Below are 21509 nucleotides of genomic sequence, written 5' to 3' on the forward strand. Positions count from 1 at the left end.
GACAGTGAAATTTACAACTCCTACCAGGGGTCAGCAACCTTTACCACTGAAAGTGCCACTTGGACCCGTTTCCCACAGAAAAGAAAACACTGGGAGCCGCAAAACCCGTTTGACATTTAAAATGAAATAACACTGCATACAACGTTTTTTTTTGCCTTTATGCTATGTATAAACAAACTATAATGTGTTGCATTTATGAAATTGATGAACTCCTGCAGAGAAAACAAAATTACATTTCTGCATGCAACAAAAACATTTTGAACTCCGAAAAAAAGACGTTGGGTTGAAAGTTACTTTTAAGTAAAATATTCAATGTCTATTTGAGTCCTTCTTGTATTTATGAAAAACGCCGAACTTAAATTTTCCGCCAGCAGCAAACCAAAAATAACGTCAGCCAGCTGTCATCCTGAAAAATGAAAGGACTATTTCACTGAACAATGAAAAAATATGAATATAAGTAAAATAATAGGCAATTAAAATATTTATCATACTTGGTTAATGGGATTTCTGCTCCTGGACCTCAGCGCACAGCGTCTGCACATCAGGGCTGTATGATGTCACCTTCATCTTTACACAGGATCGCAAGCTGTCATCTGTGAGGTTTTCAATATCACTCCATTTGTGTTTCTGAGCAAGAACGGCCTTCTGACGGGCAACATCTTCAAGGTCTGCTGTCAAGCGTCTAAACTTGGACACCCATATGTCTTTGTCGGCTATGTCGGCCAGTTCCATCTCAAGATCAGGTTGACTCACACCTGCCAATGCAGTCGTATTCAGTAGGGAAGGATCGATGCTTAAGGGAGTGACCGGGAAGGATAATGTGTTTTTTTCCTCTCTGAACTCACAGAAGCGTTTCCCAAACGATGTTTGCATTGCGATGATTGCAGAATGTAAATACTCCGAAATTATCATGTCGTGACCTTGTTTGAACTCTCTCAAATTGGGGAAGTGAGACAAAGTGCCTTTCTGTAAATCTCTGGCAAGCACTGTCAACTTGCGTTCGAATGCCAAAACATCCTCCAACATGTGCAGGGCTGTACGTCCTTTCCCCTGAAGAGCTGTGTTCAGCGTGTTCAGGTGCGCTGTCATGTCTACCATGAAGTGTAGCTTTTCCAGCCACTCTGGCTGCTTCCAGACACGCGACAAAGCGTTTCAGCACCTTCCGTCTGGACAGCCAGCGATAAAAACACGTTGTAGCGGTGTCAGTAAACTGCAGTCAAAGATAGCTTTATTCGAACTAAACAGCCTTGCTTTTAAGCCTCCCTCAACCCAGCCCCCATGGACGCAGATGCTGCAAAAGACGCGTACTCACAAACCCCCGTAGGCTATCTCCCTTAGCCGGAATGCTGGCTAATTGTGAGCCGTTTCGGATGTGGCAGGAAATGTGTCGCTACACTTAGGTTGTACAAGATCACCATAATTACATTTCAAAAGCTAACAAACTAACATAAAATACATTTTAATTAAATACTGACCAATTATTTCCCAAAGCCACAGGGAGCCGCAGAACAGAGGTGAAAGAGCCACAAATGGCTCGGGAGCCGCAGGTTGCCGACCCCCGTCCTAGACCTTCACTTCTCGGGCACAGTCGTCTAGAACTCTGAAACCTGTGCAGTGATCACACTGACATTTGTACACCCAGCACGGTACTCCACCGGGAAACACTAGTGCAACCCAAGAACTTCAAGAACAGAGGTCTTTTCATCCCTGACACTGGACTGCAATTCATTGCATCACAGCCGCAACTCCTCCCACCACTGAGAACCTCTACAAGGAGCGAGGACGCAGGGACACAGCATTTACCATCAAAGACCCCCATTTTCCGGTTGAAGCTCGCATCTCGACTGCGCCAGCAGGAACAAATTACAGGAGCTCCACGTGTCACAGCAACGGATTATGGAATAGCTACTACTCCTAAATGATCAGGCTGTTGAGGCAAACGGGATGAGCCCAGCTGGTTTATAAAGAATCTACATCAAGTATTCTACCACTGCAGATATGGACAATTATTTCATATTTATTGTTATGTATGCTTTTTTTATTTGTACAATTCATTGCTATTGTTGTGTTTTGTGCTTTGGCGTTTTGTCCGCCTTTGTTGTGAGCTGTTTTTCATTGATTCCATTGCGTTTCTTTGTATTTACTGTGAATGCCTGCAGGAAAATAAAAATGAGTTTGGTAAATGATGGCACATATGAACTTCGACAACAAATTCACTTTAAACATGTCCAGTGAGGCTGATTTGAATAACATAGGGATCTTCTCTTTGGACGGAAGCAGGATGAGAAGTACCTGAAGGACGTATACATTATAGCAGATAAATCGAGTGAACAGCCAGAGATATTTCCCCAGGGAGGGAGGCGGCTGAAGCAAGGGGGATAATTTCAAAGTGGTTGGAAGAAAGTATTGAATGCAAATCATATGTCGCGAAACATGTGGAATTTGCTCTTGGGTTAGAGGTAGAAGCAGATGAATTCGGGACACTTAAAAGACCTTGCACTGGGGCATAAGCCTTATAATTGATGAATTTCAGTGGGAGAACATTTTTTGATTACAGGACGTAATCTTGTTGGATTTTGCCAAACTCAGGACAATCTACTGAACATCTTGCGCCTTGTACTCCTTCCTCATGTCCCTGCATCATATTTGTTCCAGTGCTGATAGTATCTTCTCAGCCCGAAACTAGGACTGTTGACTCTTTTCAAACGATGCTTGCTGAGTTACTTCAGACTGGTGACTAGGGAGAGGATCTGGGGAGAGTACAAATCGGGTGCAAACTGTGACGGGGTAAGTACACAAAATATTTCTGAGAGTTATTTGAAGCCAAGAGGTTTTGAATTCAAACTGTCTCTGGAGGAGTAAAAACAAGGTTGCAAGATCTGGGAACATTGGGTAATGAGAGATGTGCACCTGTAGACTAAAACGAAAAAGAATGCATAAGGAACTTTTGATGTTGTTGACTGCTATCCAGTCGAGGTCGGCATGACAAACCGATGGATAGTGCAGATGTCCATGTGGTTTCCGTAGCAAGACAGCGAGTAGATTATCAGGCTTTTCTTCCGTGCAAATATTGCTGCATCCCAGGTGGGGGCACTGGGACGAATTCGAAGACTGGAGCATTGGCCAATATATATTCAGTCACTAATCCCTTGTTCACATTATTCAGTATTACAACCAGGGAGTCTGATCAATTTAACTCAGAGTTTTTATTCGTGAATTTTATGCTCGTTTGTTTTTTTCATAGTGGACACCCCCCCCCCCCGGGAAAAAAAAATAAACAGGGGAAATTGTAAACCATGATAAACTGAAAATTCAAACCGGAAATGTTAGCAGTTCAGAAGTGTTCACGGCCCCTTACTCATACCTATTTCAATCATCCCTCACAGCCGGTGTACATTTTGGAAAAGTCTGTTTTAGCTTTACACAACTCCTTGCAAGATTGCCGAGGATGCGCCAGGTTAGCTGTGCAGCGCAAGTGGACAGTAATCCTCAGTTCTTGCCAGAGATTTAGGATTGGGGTAAGGTCGGGACTCTGGCTGAGGCAGTCAAGGTCAGGCTAACACCTATCACTTCCTTTCTTATGCCTCCCTCCCATCGGAAAGAATGGAGGGGGATTTATCATTCTCAGTCTACTGAAACAATTCCAGATTTTTTTTGGGTTATTGTTATCTTTTCAGCAGTTTGCATGGGGTACAACTGCGCAAGCGTGTGGAGGTCGGCCACTGAGAACAGCGGGAAGAGTTTAAAAGCGAAACAGATTTACAAAGCAGGCGACGGAGTAGAGAGAGACAGAGTAGGAAGGCTTTGGCTCAATGGAGCTTCGGTGACAAAGGGTCGAGGTCAAACCAGTTATCTGTTTAAAATAAACTCAGAGAGTATGTGTGTGAGGCCGGTTTTCTGTGCTCGGTGTCAGATGTGGGAGGTCCCAGAGCCTCCCAGCCTCCCGGACAGCCACAGGTGCGTCGAGCTGCAGCTCCTTAGACACCGCGTTAGGGAACTGGACCCGCAGCTCGATGACCTTCGTCTGGTCAGGTGATGATGGGGAGGAGCTATAGACAGGTAGTCACCCCGGGCCCACAGGGGAGAAAAAAATGGGTAACAGTCAGGAGAGGGAAAAGAAAGAAACGGGTTCAAGAGAGTAAAACAGTGGCTGTCCCCTTGACAATAATTATTGCTGCTGGAGTACTGTTGGTAGGGGTGGGGGCAGCCTACCTCGGGGAAGCAACAGTGACCGTACCTCTGGCACAGAGTCATGCCCTGTGGCTCAAATGGGCAGGGAAAGGAAGAGGTTGGCAGCAGTGTTAGGGGACTCTATAGTTAGCCGGTCAGATAGGCTATTCTGTGGACGCAGGAAAGAAACGCGGATGGTAATTTGCCTCCCAGGTGCCAAGGTCCGGGATTGCGTCCATGATACCTTGAAGTGGGAAGGAGAACAGCCAGGGGTCGTGGTACATATTGGTACCAGCGACAGATGCAGAAAAAGTGGGAAGGATGTCCTGAAAGAAGACTACAGGGAGTTAGAAAATAAATTGAGAAGCAGGACCTTAAAGGTAGTAATCTCGGGATTACTGCCTGTGCCACGCGACAGCGAGAATAGGCATAGAATTAGTTGGAAGCTAAATGCGTGGCAGGTTTCGAGCAGGGGGTAGGGTTTCAGATTTCTGGATCATTGGAACCTCTTTTGGTGCAGGTGTGACATGTATAAAACAGACGGGTTGCATAGGGATCAAAAGGGGACCAATATCCTGGCAGGAAGGTTTGCTAAAGCTATTGAGGAAACTTTAAACTAGAATTGCTGGGGGGGGGGGGGGGGGGTGAGAACCGAACTGAACTGACGGAGAAAAAGGAAGTTGGCTCACAAATGGAGCAAGTTGGGAGATATTGCGAAATTGGGGATAGGAAGGTGATAGAGAAGGGATGCGCAAAGTCTGGTGGTTTGAGAAGTGTCTATTTTAATGCGAGGAGTATCGTGAATAAAGCGGGTGAGCTTACAGTGTGGATCAGCACTTAGAGTATGATGTGGCCATTACAGACAATTGGATGGTGGAGGGGCAGGATTGGCGCATTAAAGTGCATAGATGTTTCAGGAAGGATAGGGAGGGAGGCAAAAGAGGTTGGGGCGTGGCACTGTTGATCACAGATAGAGGCACGGCTGCAGAAAAGGAGGAAGACATGGAGAGGTTGTCTGCAGAGTCTCTGTGGGTGAATGTTACGACAGAAAGGGGTCAATAACTACTGGATGTTTTTATAGACCACCAAATAGTAACAGGAACATAGATGAGCAGATAGGGAGGCAGATTCTGGAAAGGGGTAATAATAGCAGGGTTCTTCTGGTGGGAGATTTAAAATTCCCAAATATTGATTAGCATCTCCCTAGAGTGAGGGGTTAAGATGGGGTGGAGTTCGTTAGGTGTGTTCAGGAACGTTTCTTGACACAGTATGTAGACAAGTCTACAAGACGAGGGACTGTACTTGATCTGGTATTGGGAAATGAAACTGGTCAAGTGACAGGTCTTTGAGTGGGAGTGCATTTTGGAGATAGTGATCACAATTCGATCTCCTTTACCATGACATTGGTGAGGGATAAGAACAGACAAGTTAGGAAAACGTTTAGTTGGAGTGAGGAGAACTATGAGGATATCAGGCAGCAACTTGGAACCATAAATTAGAAATAGATTTTCTCAGGGAAAAGTACAAAAGAAGTGAGGCATATGTTACAACCATATAGCAATGAAAGCACGGAAACAGGCTATCTTAGCCCTTCTCGTCCATGCAGAACGCTTACGCTCACCTATTTCCACCGACCTACACTTAGCCCATAACCCTCATACCTTTCCTGTCCATATAACTAACCAAATTTACTTTAAATGACAAAATCGAACCTGCGTATACCACTTCTACTGGAAGCTCGTTCCACACGGCTACCACTCTCTGAGTAAAGAAGTTCCCACTCGTGTTACTCCGAAACTTCTGCTCCTTAACTCTCAACTCATCTCCTCTTGTTTAAATCTCCCTTACACTCAATGGAAAAAAGCCCATCTACGTCAACCCTATCTATCCCCCTTAAAATTTTAAATACCTCTATCAAGTCCCCCCTCAACCTTCTACTCTCCAAAGAATAAAGACCTAACTTGTTCAACATTTCTCTGTAACTTAGGTGCTGAAACACAGGTAACATTCTAGTAAATCTTTGATTTGTTGACATCGTTCCTATAATTCCATAACCAGACTGTACAGAATACTCCGAATTTGGCCTTACCAATGCCCTCTACAGTTTTAACATTACATCCCAACTCCTATACTCAATGTTCTGATTTATACAGGCCAGCATACCAAAAGCTTTCTTCACCACCCTATCCACATGAGATTCCACCTTCACCATTATTCCTTGATCACTCTGTTCTATTGCATTCTTCAATGCCGTACCATTTACCATGCATGTCCTATATTAGTCCTCCAAAATGTAGCACCTCACACTTATCAGCATTAAAGTCCATCTGCCATCTTTCAGCTCACTCTTCTAACTGGCCTAAATCTCTCTGCAAGCTTTGAAAACCTACTTCATTATCCACATTGCCAACTATCTTGATATCATCTGCATACTTACTAATCCAATTTACCACCCCATCATCCAGATCATTAATGTATATGACAAACGGCCTCCAACCTGACAAACAGTTATCCACCACTACTCTCTGGCATCTTGCATCCAGCCACTGTTCAATGCGTTTTATTACTTCAATATTAATACATTACAATTAAACATTACTAACTATGCTTCCGTGTGGAACCTTGTCAAAGGCCTTACTGAAGTACATATAGACAACATCCACTGCTTTACCCTCGTCAACTTTCTGAGAAACCTCTTCAAAAAATTCAATAAGATTTGTAAAACATGAACTTCCACGCACAAATCCATGTTGGCTGTTACTAATCAGACCCTGTCTATCCAGATAATTATATATACAATCTCTAAAAAATACTTTCCATTAATTTACCCACCACTGACGATAACTGCAAGGTTTACTCTTTGAACCCTTTTTAAACAATGGAAGAACATAAACAGTTCGCCAATCCTCTGACACCATCCCCGTTCTAATGGAAGTCACAGACCGAGTGCAGAGGAGATTTACAAGATTGTTGTCTGAATTGGGGAGCACCCTTTATGAGAATAGGTTGAGTGAATTCGGCTTTTCTTCTTGGAACAAAAGCGGATGAGAGGAGACTTGATAGAGGTGTACAAGATAGTGAGAGGATAGTGAGAGACTTTTCTCCAGGGTTGAAATGGCTAGCTTGACAGGGCTTAGTTTTAAGGTGTTTGGAAGTAGGTTCAGAGGAAATTTCAGGGGTAAGTATTTTTTTAATATATAAACGGAGAGAGTGGTGAGTGCGTGGAATGAGCTGGCGGCGGCAGCGATGGAGGCGGCCACGATTGGATCTTTAAAGAGACTGGATGGCTGCATGGAGCTTGGAAAAATAAAGGGTTATGAGTGAATTCCAGATAGTTGTAAGGTACGGACATGTTTGGCACAGCTTTGTGGGCTGAAAGGCCTATATTGTGCTGTATGTTTTCTATGAAATTTCCATTCTATGGAATTTAATTTTATGATTGTTAAGCGATCATTACTAATGCCTCCAGAATCGCACCAGCTACCTCCTTCAGAGTTCTGGTGAGTAATCCATCTTGAGCATGTGACTTATCTACCCTGACAACATTCCGTATCCCAAGCACCTTCTCATTAGTAATCACAATTACACACAATTATACCTCTTGACTCTCAACTCTTAAACATACTGCTGCTGTCTTTCAAAGGGAACATAGACGCAAATAGTCATTGAGTTGGTCTGCCATTTCTTTGACCGGCATTATTCCTCCAGAAGCACCATTGTAAGGCTGTCTGCTATCCGTTCTTGCCTCTCCTATACTGGATATTTTATAAGATTAGTTTCGTGTTTTATGTTTCTGGCTAGCTTTTCCTGATATTTCCTATTTTCTATCCTTACTGAGTTTTCCTTTGTTGCATTGTGGATTCAGATGGCTGAGCTCAAAGTGGCAGGGTCCAGGACCGAAGGTGAGAAATGACCGGGGAGTTGGACAATTTATGTGCCGTGCCAGGGTTAAATGTCCATGTCATTGGAGCTGAAGGCAAGGGGCAGAATGTTTCTGCTCAGGGCTCCATGAGGTTGACCGTCTTTGCGCTGGTCTGAAGCTAGTGAACTGGTGAATCTGCTGCAGTGATAAGGGACTTAGTGGCTGTCGACTCACTTTTGGGAACTTCAATTCTGAATTTTATTTGCTTACTTTCTTTGTCAGCACAATATCCTTGTTTTCGTGTTTGACGATTTGCTTTGTTAATTGGTTATATTGAGTTTCTTTGCATTGTTGCTGCCTGTGAGGAGACAAATCACAAGGTTATTTATAGGAAAAAATGGTTTAATAATAAATGTAATTTGAACCTTTGATGTTTTATTCTGTCGGTTTTTAACAGCTTCCCAATCCTCTCACCACCCAGTATTTTTTGCAAAATTATATGCCCCTCCTATGTTTTACCTCATCCCTCTGTTAAATACTTCTACTTTGAGATGTATCCATCCTGTGCCTGCTGAATCGCTTCCAGAAGTTCAAGCATTGATGCAGGGGCACAGATATCCCTGAAGGTGCAGAAACAGGTACATGCAATGAGGACTCTCAATAGGATATCTGCCTTTGTTTAGCTGAGCACGGAACAGAATTCTTTGAAGGACTTAATAAAATATTACTAGTGCCAACTGGTAAGAAGATTCACAAGGATGTTGTCGAAAGGCCTGAACTACAAGGACAGACTTCATTGGCTGGAACATTTCTTCCATCTGAAGCAAACAAAATTAAAGGGTAAAAAACATTAAAAGGATAGCTCAGGAAATTATAGGCCAGTGAGTCTTACTTCAGTGGTTGGTAAGTTGATGTAGAAAATCCTAAGGGGCAGGATTTATAAACATTTGAAGAAGCATAATATGATTAGCAATAGTCAGTATGGCTTTGGCAAAGACCCGTCTTGCCTTACGAGTCTGATTGAATATTTTGAGGTTGTGATGAAGCACATTAATGAAGGTAGAACCATAGATGTAGTGTATATGGATTTCAGCAAGGCTTTTGATAAGGTACCCCATGCAAGGCTTATTGAGAAAGCATGGATTAAGGATTAAAAGAATTACAGGTTTCCTTGCTACATAAACATCTGAATATGCTGTGGATACCTGGAAACCGATTTTCAGGTCACACTGACAAGAAACATCAGAACCAGAAGGATAGATTTCTCTTGAACAATGCTATTAGCTGTAAAATTATGAAATATCTCCCTCCCTTTTAGATAGGAAATTGGTGAACGATGGTGGGTGATATTAGGAGAAAGGGCTGACAGTTTGCCCATTGGAAGAAACCAAGAGTTGTACAGCATAGAAACAGGCCCTTCGTCCCCTCACATCTATGAGCGCCGTAATGCCTGTGCACAGTGATCCTGCTTTCCTGCATTAGTTACAAATATCTTTCTCATTGAAATTTCAGAAAGTACCTGAAATGCGATAGTGTCATAGAATATATATATATTGCAGCCCACCTAGAATTTCCTATTCTGTCTAGCCCTATCAACTGGTGCTGCATTAGCACCCTCCATAACCCTCTCACCCATGAATGTATCCAAATTGCCCTAAAATGTTGAGATCATGCCTGAATTCACCTATTCCACTGACAGTTTTCTTCACAATTTCACCACCCTCTGATTGAAGAAGAATTCCCTCATGCTCCCTTTACACATTGCAACTTATAACCATATAATCATATAACAATCACAGCACGGAAACAGGCCATCTTGGCCCTCCTAGTCCGTGCCGAACCCTTAATCTCACCTAGTCCCACCTACCCGCACTCAGCCCATAACCCTCCACTCCTTTCCTGTCCATATACCTATCCAATTTTACCTTAAATGACACAACTGAACTGGCCTCTACTACTTCTACAGGAAGCTCATTCCAACTTTCACTCTTAATTTCCAGTTCTATCACACCCAACCTCAGTGGAAAAGTCTGCTTGCACTTACTTGAAGTCTGCGCTTCACAATATTGTGCACCTCAATCAATCTGCCATTTTCTCCCTATGCTCTGGGGAATGCCGTACTAATTCATTCAAATTTCCCTATAGATCAGGTCCTCAGATTCTGGCATTCTACTTATAATTCTGTCAGCACTCTTGCAAACTCATTGATATCTCTCCTGTAGAAAGGTATTGCGACCTGAACACAATACCTAAAATTAAGCCTCAAAAATTTCTTGTGCAACTTCCAGACTCCTGCATTCAATACTTTAATATATGAATGCTTATGTGTCAAAAGATCTCTTAAAATCCTTTTGTATCTCTGATGGTATTAAGGATCTGTATTCCCAGATCTGTCTGTTTTCCCACAATTCTTGTGCCTTACCGCGCTCTCTATGAGTTCTACTAAAGTTTCTCTTCCCAAGCAGCTCACAATCATCTGCATTAAATTCCATCTGCCACGATTACCACTGGGGAAGCTCCCTTTGCGAGCTTTGATAACATTTCCCACTGTCCACTATGTACCGAATCTTGGTGTGATCCACAAATTTGTTTTGATGATCTTAACACATTATTATCCAGATTATTTGTACAGATCAGAAACAACAGCAGACCCAGCTCCAAATACCACACTACATTAAAAGCCACAAGGCTCCAGTGAGAGGAGCAAAATCTACCACAGTGTCTGGCTTCTCCAGCAAAGCCAATCTCTAATCCAATTTACTACCTCATCCTGAATGCTAAGTGATTCAACATTTTTGATCAACCTACCATATGGAACGCTGTCAAAGAACTTACTAAAGTGCACATAGACACTATCAACTGCCTTTCCTTCATCAGGCTTCCTAGTAAAGTCATTGAATAAATTTATAATCAGGTCGCCCCTCTACTTCCATGAACAGAAAATTCCACAACTTCACATTTCTCTGGGAGAGGTAGATCCTCCTCTTCGCCACCCAAAATCAATTCCTCTGAATCTTGATTCTATGTCCCCAAGTAGTAATCCTACATACCTGTACAACAACATTTCTGTCTCTATCTCATCTACCCATTTCACAATTTTGTATGCTTCTATAACACACCCTCTCATTCTTCCTAGTTTTAGCATGTATCAAATAGCACAGTAGGCCAGGAATACATATAAAGTGTGATGTCCTGCATCTATACATTGTGCTATTATAGACCAGGGTTGCTTATAAGGAGTGCAGTAGAAACATAGAAATAATGAAAACCTACAGCACAATGCAGGCCCTTCAGACCATAATGCTTTGCCGAACACTACCTATTTAGAAAGTACCTATTCAGGAGTCTTTATTGCAACTGTCGCTGGCAGCCCATTCCGTGTACTCAGCGCTCTCTGCGTAAAAAAACAAAACCCTTACATCTCCTCTGTACCTACTTCCATGCACCTTAAAACTGTGCCCTCTCAAGTTTGCCATATCAGCCCTAAGAAAAAGCCTCTGACTATCTACACGACCAATGCCTATCATCATCTTATACACCTCTATCAGGTCACCTCTCATCCTTTGCCACTTCAAGGCTGAATTCACTCAACCTTTTCCCATAAGGCATGCTCCCCAATCCAGGCATCATCCTTGTAAATTTCTTCTCCACATTTTCAATAGTTTCCACATCCTTTCTGCAGTGAAGTGACCAGAACTGAGCACAATACTCCGTGGGGTCTTACCAGTGCCCTATATAACTGTAACACTACCTCTCTGCCATTGAACTAAATCAGATGGCTCATGAATGGTAATGCACCCTATGCTTTCTTCAACAGAGTCAACCTTTAAATGGACTAAGATTGGAACCACAAGATCCATCTGATACTCCACACTGTCTAGATTCTTATCATTACTATAATCTGCTGTCAGATTAGACCTACGAAATTGAACCACCTTACATTTATCTGGGTTAAAATCCATCTGCCACTTCCCAGCCCAGTTTGCATCCCATCGATATTCGTTTTAACAGCCCTCCACACTATCCACAACATTCCCAACCATTGCTTCATCAGCAATTTACTAAGCTATCCCATCAGTTCTTTATTCAAGTCATTTATAAAAATCACGAAGAGAAGGTGTCCCTGGTTACAGAACTCCATGCATGATTGACATCCAGGTAAACAGTTGCGAAGGGGAATGCTTATTCTGCAAATGTTTGGAAGGTGCAAATTTAGAAGGTACAGTGATATGGATCACCTGGTAAATTAGGTAAGTAAACACCAGGTAGCATTTAATTCTGGGCTAGGTGATGAATTATGAAAAGTTGAAATGATAATAGACAGTGAGGAAAGCCTATGAAAAAGTTGCCCTTCTTAACTGTGGCACAGAACACAAACTTGGAGTAACTTTTAGGAACATTAGATAGACCCTAGCTAGCATTGTGGGCACACTTCTGATGGTACATTTCATTATGGGTATGATTACATTGGAGATAGTCGCAAGGGTGATGCAGGGATCAATGGCTAGAACTTTCCCATTAACATTGAACATTCAGGCATGAAATTTAAGATTAATGTAAAATACTGAGAGATGAAGGTTCAGCCAGGGTCTTCTATTAGCCACTGAGTAGGGGTCAGATGTTTTAAGAGAGAGGATGTGACATGTGAGGGACACTTCTTTCACCCAAATATAGGTGGAACGGGCTGCCAAGGAAGTAGTGGAAATTTGGACAAATAGAAAATATATCGTTCCTCTGGATGACGAACAAATTCTTGCTCACACCCATTCATAAACTCTTACTGCTCTCCTGAGAACTCTCCCCTCTTTTTTGGCACATTTCTATATACTGTCATGTGTGATGAGAAAACCAGATGTAGATGGGGTCCAGATTTGACCTCCCCCCCCCCCCCCCGGGGAACTATGCTGGTAATGGGAGAGAGGGGAGAGGGGAGAGGGGAGAGGGGAGAGGGGAGAGGGGAGAGGGGAGAGGGGAGAGGGGAGAGGGGAGAGGGGAGAGGGGAGAGGGGAGAGGGGAGAGGGGAGAGGGGAGAGGGGAGAGGGGAGAGGGGAGAGGGGAGAGGGGAGAGGGGAGAGGGGAGAGGGGAGAGGGGAGAGGGGAGAGGGGAGAGGGGAGAGGGGAGAGGGGAGAGGGGAGAGGGGAGAGGGGAGAGGGGAGAGGGGAGAGGGGAGAGGGGAGAGGGGAGAGGGGAGAGGGGAGAGGGGAGAGGGGAGAGGGGAGAGGGGAGAGGGGAGAGGGGAGAGGGGAGAGGGGTAGAGGGGTAGAGGGGTAGAGGGGGAGAGGGGGAGAGGGGGAGAGGGGAGAGGGGGAGAGGGGAGAGGGGAGAGGGGAGAGGGGAGAGGGGAGAGGGGAGAGGGGAGAGGGGAGAGGGGAGAGGGGGAGAGGGGGAGAGGGGGAGAGGGGGAGAGGGGAGAGGGGGAGAGGGGGAGAGGGGGAGAGGGGAGAGGGGGAGAGGGGGAGAGGGGGAGAGGGGGAGAGGGGGAGAGGGGGAGAGGGGGAGAGGGGGAGAGGGGAGAGGGGAGAGGGGGAGAGAGGAGAGAGAGAGAGAGAGAGAGAGAGAGAGAGAGAGAGAGAGAGAGAGAGAGAGAGAGAGAGAGAGAGAGAGAGAGAGAGAGAGAGGATTTATGTATTATGGTTTCTTCACTGATTATTTACCTTTTGCTGCAAGGAGACTTCTTTGCTCGTTGACATCCCTGCTGAGACAGCAGGGAGTGGCCAGTTTGATGGATGGCTGATACCCTGTCAGGGGAGATAAAAAACAGGTCTGCTGAGACACCGGGAGACACGCCACAAGACACTGTAAGAGCGTTGTGCACCCACAGGAAGGTGGGGGCTTGGAGGACTGAATCAGGGGATCGGTCACAAAGCTCACAGTGTGATGGCAGGACCGGTAGGGGCTTGTGTGTATGTCCACTCAGGCCAGAGTGATGAGTCCACCACGGAAGAACGGTCTAGCTGAGAACAGAGGGGTCATAACCGAATGACCACATCAGTGCAACGGAACAAGAAGACAACGGAAGGTTTGCCTGCTGCAGCAGTCTCTCTCTCTCTCACATCACACCAGCAGCTACCTCGACTTAAACTGAACTGAACTCTGTATTTTCTTAAGACTATTCATTTACCCCTAGACTTTGATAGAGCTTGGTTTTGATTCTTCTTTTTACACTTCTGTATTTATTACTGCTAACCTGTTTTATATGTATATTTGCATTTTTGATACTGTATTACTTAGTTTACTAATAAACACCTTTAGTTACAGTCTCAGCAGACTCCAACATATCGTTCCATTTCTGCTGGTTTGGTAACCCGGTTATTTTGGCATTACAGCATTTTGAGGTTTACATTTCTCCGGCACAGAAGCCATTGAGAGTTTATACTGATCACAACCCATTGGTATTTTTGACTAACATGAAGAATAATAATAGGTGTTATTAAGTTGGTGTCTGTTGTTACAAGAATTCAATATTAAAATACAACATGTAAAGGGGACTGACAAGGTAATTGCTGATTGTTTATCGAGGGGTTAGATTTGAAAGTATATCTGTGTTACTCTTACCTTGACCATCATCCAGGGCCCCAAACTCTGCTTTGTGCAGACCTGCCTCTGGTTTCTGACTCTGTTCTGTTGAACATCCAACTAATGGTTTCCCATTCTGCTTTCAGTCTTTAGAGGACAGTGGTGTTTTCCATCAACCCTTTAGAAGCAGGCAAAATGACTCATAATGTGGAAATGAGCCGTGAATAAGGAGGTTAAATCCCAATGCCATTCTTCCACAGTGCAGTGATTTGAGGGGCAAAGAACACCTCAGGCAGAACTGCAGACAGCTTGACTGCTTCAGTATGCAGAAAATTCAAGGGAAACCTCTTCACCCAAAGTGTGGTGACTGTTTGAAAAACATCTCACAGGGAGAGCAAGCGGTGAACAACAGGGGAGGATTTCAAAGGCCTGTTGAGGAACTGAATCACTTACAGGACCCAGCCAGCCTGAGAAGACAGTCTACTGTACACTAGTTGTGTTATAAATTCACTAATTACCAGAGACAGAGTTTAAAATGCAACTGATTTATTTGTCTCAGATCCAGAATATTAAACTCCAGTCACGTTAAAGGTGAATGTGCAGCAGAAGAAACCCCTCCCATGCCCAGTGACCAGGGCTGGGTGTGAGGAGCAGCAGCAACAAATGCAGAGTTCAGCACTGACAGTCACTCTCGAAATTGCATTCAGCAACCGTGATGGACAAATATCCAGCATGCAGCTTATTGAAACTTTCTCCCCAGTGTGAACCCGGTAGTGTGTCATAAGGTTAGATAACTGAGTGAATCCCCTCCCACATTCACAGCAGGTGAACGGCCTCTCCACAGTGTGAACCCAATGATGCACATTTGGTTGAATTGGCTGAGAGAATCTCTTCCTGAAGTCTGAGCAGGAAATAGGTCTCTACGTAGTGTGTACTCGCTGGTGTTTCAGTGGATTGGATGACCGAGTGAATCCCTTTCCACACACTGAGCAAGTGAATGGCCTCTCCCCAGTATGAACTGACCGGTTTGCAAGTAGTTCGGATGACCAAGTGAATCCTTTCCCACAGTCTGAGCAGGTGAACGGCTTCTCCCCAGTGTGAAGTCGCTGGTGTCTCCGTAGGTGGGATGACTGAATGAATCCTTTCCCACAGTCTGAGCAGGTGAATGGCCTCTCCCCAGTGTGAACTGGCTGATGTGCCTTCAGTTGAGATGAGTGAGTGAATCCCTTCCCACAGTCTGAGCAGGTGAACGGCCATTTCCCTGTGTGGGCTGACTGGTGTGTCTGTAGGTGAGATGACCGATTGAATCCCTTCCCACAGTCTGAGCAGGTAAACCGCTTCTCCACAGTGTGAACTTGATGGTGTCTCTGTAGTTGGGATGATCCAGTGAATCCTTTGCCGCACTCTGAGCAGGTGAATGGCTTCTCCCCAGTGTGAACTCGCTGATGTACCTTCAGTTGGGATGAGCAAGTGAATCCCTTCCCACAGTCCGAGCAGGTGAACGGCTTCTCCCCAGTGTGAAGTCGCTGGTGTCTCCGTAGGTGGGATGACTGAGCGAATCCCTTCCCACAGTCCGAGCAGGTGAATGGTCTCTCCCCAGTGTGAACTCGCTGATGTACCTACAGTTGGGATGAGCAAGTGAATCCCTTCCCACAGTCCGAGCAGGTGAACGGACTCTCTCCAGTGTGAACTGACTGGTGTGCCTTATGGGTGGATGACTGAGTGAATCCTTTCCCACAGTCTGAGCAGGTGAACAGCCACTCCCCAGTATGAACTGACTGGTGTGTAATTAGGTCAGATGACCAAGTGAATGCCTTCCCGCAGTCTGAGCAGATAAATGGCCTCTCTCCAGTGTGAACTGACTGGTGTCTCAGTAGCTGAGATGACGAAGTGAATCCCTTCCCACAGTCTGATCAGGTGAACAGCCTCTCCCCAGTGTGAACTGACTGGTGTCTCCGTAGGTGAGATGACTGAGTGAATCGCTTCCCACACTCTGAGCAGGTAAATGGCCTCTCTCCAGTGTGAACTCGCTGATGTAACTTCAGCTTAGATGAGCAAGTGAATCCCTTCCCACAGTCCGAGCAGGTGATTGGCCACTCTCGGGTGTGAACTCGCTGGTGAGCCATTTGGTCAGATGATCGAGTGAATCCTCCCGCACAAAATCAGCAGATGATTAGCCTCTGCCCAGTGTGAACTGACTGGTGAGTCCACAAGTGGGAAGATCAACGGAATCTCTTCTCACCCACAGAACAGGTGAATGACCTTGTCCAGTGTGAACTCGCTGATGTACCTTCAGTTGAAATGACCAACTGAATCCAGTCCCACTGTCTGAGCAGATGAAGGGGTTCCCCCTTTGTAAAATGATGGGCGTGCCAGTCAGTCAGATGATTGAGTGAACCAGATGAATGGCCTCTCGGCAGTGTGAATTCTCTGATGTACCTTCAGTTGTGATGACTGAGTGAATCCCTTGTTCCACTTCTTAAGTATCTGGGCATTGAGAGCAAAACTGGTGTGTTGTGTTTGAGATTCCCATAGACAAATTTCTTGTCATTTTTAACCTGTAAAAAGATTTACAAAATCCATCAGTGGGTGAAGGTCAACATTTCAGGTGAGATAACTTGAGTTGCCAAGGTGTGATCTGACATCACACTGTTACAGTGAGGTTCAACCCAAGTTGGAGAGAGAAGTCATCTTCTAACTGGGCACAGTGCTGGTATCTGGAATGACCATCAAACTCTCTGATGCTCCTCCTGTCTCTATAAGAATGGGGCTTTTCTGCCATCTCCAATCTGTGACCTGGCTCAGTTTGACTCTCTAAATTGATATTATTCTCAATTCCCACTGAGCTGCATGTGTGCCTGGCCCCACAGTAACTGAAAAACTCTCACAGAAATATCCGGCAGTGCATTCCACGCACCCACTACTCTTTGTGTAAAAAACTAACCCGTGACATCCTCTTGGTAACTATTTCCAAGCAGCTTAAAACTATGCCCTCTCGTTTTAGCTGTTTCAACACTGGGAAAAACCTCTGGCTATCCACACACTTAATGCCCTTCATCATCTTATACTTCTAAAACATTCTCTAAACATAAACAAGGAAATTATACATTGCTTTGAGGATTTGCTGGAAGTATACAAAATTATATTGGTATAGATAGGGTAACGGCAAGCAGGTTTTTCCACTGAGATTATGTGGGTTGGTCATGAGTAAGTAGGGAAGGTGAAAATTGAATGGAAACATTTGGAAAAGCTCTTTACTGAAATGGTCGTGAGAGTGTGGAATGAGATGCCAGCACAAGTGGTAAAGATGAGCGCGGTTTCACCATTTCAAAGAAGTATGGATGGGAGCCTGGATGGTAGGGGTATGGAGGGCAATCGTCACAGTGGCAGGCAGTTGCATTAGACAGCTTAAATGTTTTCAGCAAATAGCCAAATAGCCTGTTTCCATACTGAACTTCTCCATGTTTCTTTGACAGAGAAGCTGGACAAACTTGTTTGGAAGGGAAAAGGTAGGAGTGAGAATGGAGCAGCAATGACTGGAGTTTCTGGGAGCAATTAGGGAGCTGAGTGATAGATACATCCCAAAGAAGTGGAAGCATTTGAAAGGCAGAAGGGCACAATTGTGGCTAAAATGAGAAGCCAAAGCCTACATAAAAGCCAAAGAGAGGGCAAACAAAAGAGCAAAAACTATTGAGAAGCATTTAGAAACCAACAGAAGATGACTAAATAACAAGTCAGATGAGCTCAGTGCGTGGACTCATGATATTGTAGTCATTAATGAGTCTTGGTAGCACCCAACAGTCTGAGGTATTCAGAGGAACAAAATATCTGGGGCCTCAATATATCTTGAAAACCAAGGTACCCTGCACCAGGTACCTTTCAGCTTTTATTTTGACAGGCACATACAAACTCCACACGCTCAAAATTTCACTTCTGAAGGCCTCCCACTTACCAAGTACTCCTTTGCCAGAAAACAGCCAGTCCCAAACCACACTTGTCAGATCCTTTCTGATATCATCAAAATTGACCTTTCTCCAATTTAGAATCTCAACCCGTGGTCCAGACCTCTCTTTTTCCATCTTTAGTTTCAATTTCATGGCATTATGATCACTAATTTCTGTCACCAGCCCTGGATCATTTCCTAGTAGCTTATTGCACACCTCTACTTTGGGAATTCTATGTATTGATTAAGGGCACATTTGACAAACTCTATCCCATCTAGTCCTTTTACAGTATGGCAGTCCCAGTCAATATATGGAAGTTAATATTTACTGGATCATCCTTTGTTTCTTGGCATGGTCTGCGATCTCTCTACAAATTTGTTCCTCTAAATCCCTCAGACTAAATCCTAATTCCCAATAATGGATACAATATCATAAGGCCCTGTCCTGAGCTCATCTGGCTTTCCTACAATGCTTCTTGCATTGTGATATACACAGCTCAGCACATTCATCGCACCATGCTCAACCATTTGATTGCTGACTCTATCTGAGGTCTGAACAACATCTGACTGGTGTCAAGAAAACAACCTCTCCCTCATTGTCACAAAAGCAAGGGAACTGATTGTGAGGACCCGAGGAATGGATACAGGCTAACCCCTTTTGATATCAATGGATCTGGGGTTAAGAGGGTGAACAGCTTTAAGACCCAGGATCTCACATGGTCTGTACATACCAGCTGCGTTGTGAAAAGAGCACAGCAGCACTTCTTTCACATCAGACAGTTGAAGAAGTTTGGGATGGAGCCCCAAATCCTCAGACCTTTCTACAGAAACACAATTGAGAGCATCCTGACTGGCTGCATCACTGCCTGGTATGGGAACTGTACTTCCCTTAATCACAAGAACCTGCAGAGAGTGGAGCGGACACCCCAGCACACCTATAGATGTGAACTTCCCACTTTTCAGGACATTTACAGAGACAGGTGTGTAAAAAGGGCCCAAAGGATACTGGGGGCCCAATTCACCACAACCACAAACTGCCCTGCTGCTCCGATCCAGGGAACAGTACCACAGCAAAAAGACCAGCTGACTCTGGGCCATCATCTTCCACCAGGCCATCAGACTGATTAATTCATGCTGATACAATACATTTTTATGTTATATTGACTGTCCTATGTACAAACTATTTATTTTAAATTCCTATAAATTCCACAATGCACATTTATTTAATCCCCTCTTGTCCTGTTCCCCTAAGTAATGAATCCCTGATCATCCCTTTGACTCTCCTCTGAAAGGTAATCCTACGAACAGTTTCTAAAGTGGTCCACCTGCTGTTGTGCGAGATAGCAACAAGAGTACTCTGCAATGTTTATTTAACCTCATTCCCCTTACTGACTCTCAGCCAGTTTCCTGTGTCCTGCACTTTGGTTGTAACTCACCTCTTTTCATGTCACATCTATCACCACCTCCAACTCCTGGATGATCGGGAATTTATCCATTTCCAGTTCCAACTCCTTAAAGTGCAGGGTTAGAAACTGCAGCTGGATGCACATCTTGTAGGCGAGGGCACCAGGGACACTGGAGGTCTCCCCACCTTCCCACCAATGTCTCCTCTAATTTGTAATGACCAGTGGGCACATAAATCTTGTACTGTGCTTTTTTTTTTTAACCCAGTGACAACATGTGCACGGTGGATTTTATACAGAGAGGTATTCATTTTAACAGCTAGCAAATCACTGTTGATAAGAACTTCGATCTCTGACTGGTTCGATCCAGTTCATCTGCACTCTGTAGCAGGCCTGTAATGGGGAATAAAGGATTTTATCCTTTTGGACATTGTCCATCTGTGGTTTCTATGCTAAATTACACTTTAAAAGTCAGATTTCTAAATATCAGTCCACTTCTTCCCAATTGTAAATTCTCCAGAAATATTTGCATCGCCACAATACACGTAGGTAACACCAGTTTCTGCATTGGATATAAATATTTCCGCTGAGCCCTCATTAGGAATTGAGAATATACAGAAAAAGAAAATCATTTTGAAACTACATAACCTCTGGCTGAAAGAATAATTGAGAGTGAAAAGGAATTTTTGAACTGTCTTCAACGGTTAGCTAAGACAGGCTCATTACCGGTTCTCTGCAGCTTGCAGGGAGCCACACTGAGAGCTGATATCATTATACATTGCACCGTCATTAGCTGATAACGTTATAGATATTGTACCCTCGTTTGAGGAAACGGAGGAGGGCTTGATGATAAGGACAGGAATGAACATCTGTCTGTAATTAAGTCAGGGCCTTGCAAAGGGAATAACTGCTGACTGGACAGTACATCCATCTGTAATTAAAACCTTAATTTAGAGAACGCTTTTATCTACGTAATAAAGTTTTGCACCAACAGACTTGGTGGGCGTACCAGTTCAAATACCATCTTGCAATAGTAATGTCTGTGTATTACTATGTATAAATGTCTGGGTTCATGTATAAATATACGGTTGTAACCTGACTAAGTCAGTCCACTTGTCAGACGGTGGCAGTGCTTACGTGCCTTCCCTTTGACAACTGGGTCTCAAACTCCTGCAGGAAAATGCGCAATAAAATGTGGTGATGCTAAGAAGCTGGTCTCCCAAGTTTTATTCAGATTCAACTTTAACATTTGGCGTCATGAACAGGATCCCAATATAGGGAGTGCCAAGCAGACGTGCTGAGTAAGTGGCTGGACAACTCTGGGGACTGCTGAGACTGACCGGGTGCCCAATAGATATTTTATCTTTTGTTGCTCTCTGTTAGTTCCTTTGGAGGTACGGTCCCTCACCCAAGGCTGTTCGCATACCTGAATGAGATCGGGAAAGAATCTGTCGGGAGACTTGTATAAGGTAGGCAAAATTTTACTCAGTGGGCAGGAGGTTGGCAGATGTGCTGGGTAAATTTATTACGTGGGCAGGAGGTACCAGCAGGGTATATTACTTGGAGAACATGGGTCAATTGCTGTCGATTGATACAAGTGGGCCAGGAGCAGCC

General features: G+C 44.3%; 1 pseudogene; it reads right to left on the reverse strand.

Moving 5' to 3' along the window:
* Positions 1 to 2001: 2001 nt before the first annotated feature.
* LOC132377456 (zinc finger protein 239-like) lies at positions 2002 to 20674 on the reverse strand (annotated as a pseudogene).
* Between the last annotated feature and the right edge of the window lie 835 nt (positions 20675 to 21509).

Source organism: Hypanus sabinus, chromosome 18 (assembly GCF_030144855.1).
Source record: "Hypanus sabinus isolate sHypSab1 chromosome 18, sHypSab1.hap1, whole genome shotgun sequence".
NCBI lineage: Eukaryota > Metazoa > Chordata > Chondrichthyes > Myliobatiformes > Dasyatidae > Hypanus > Hypanus sabinus.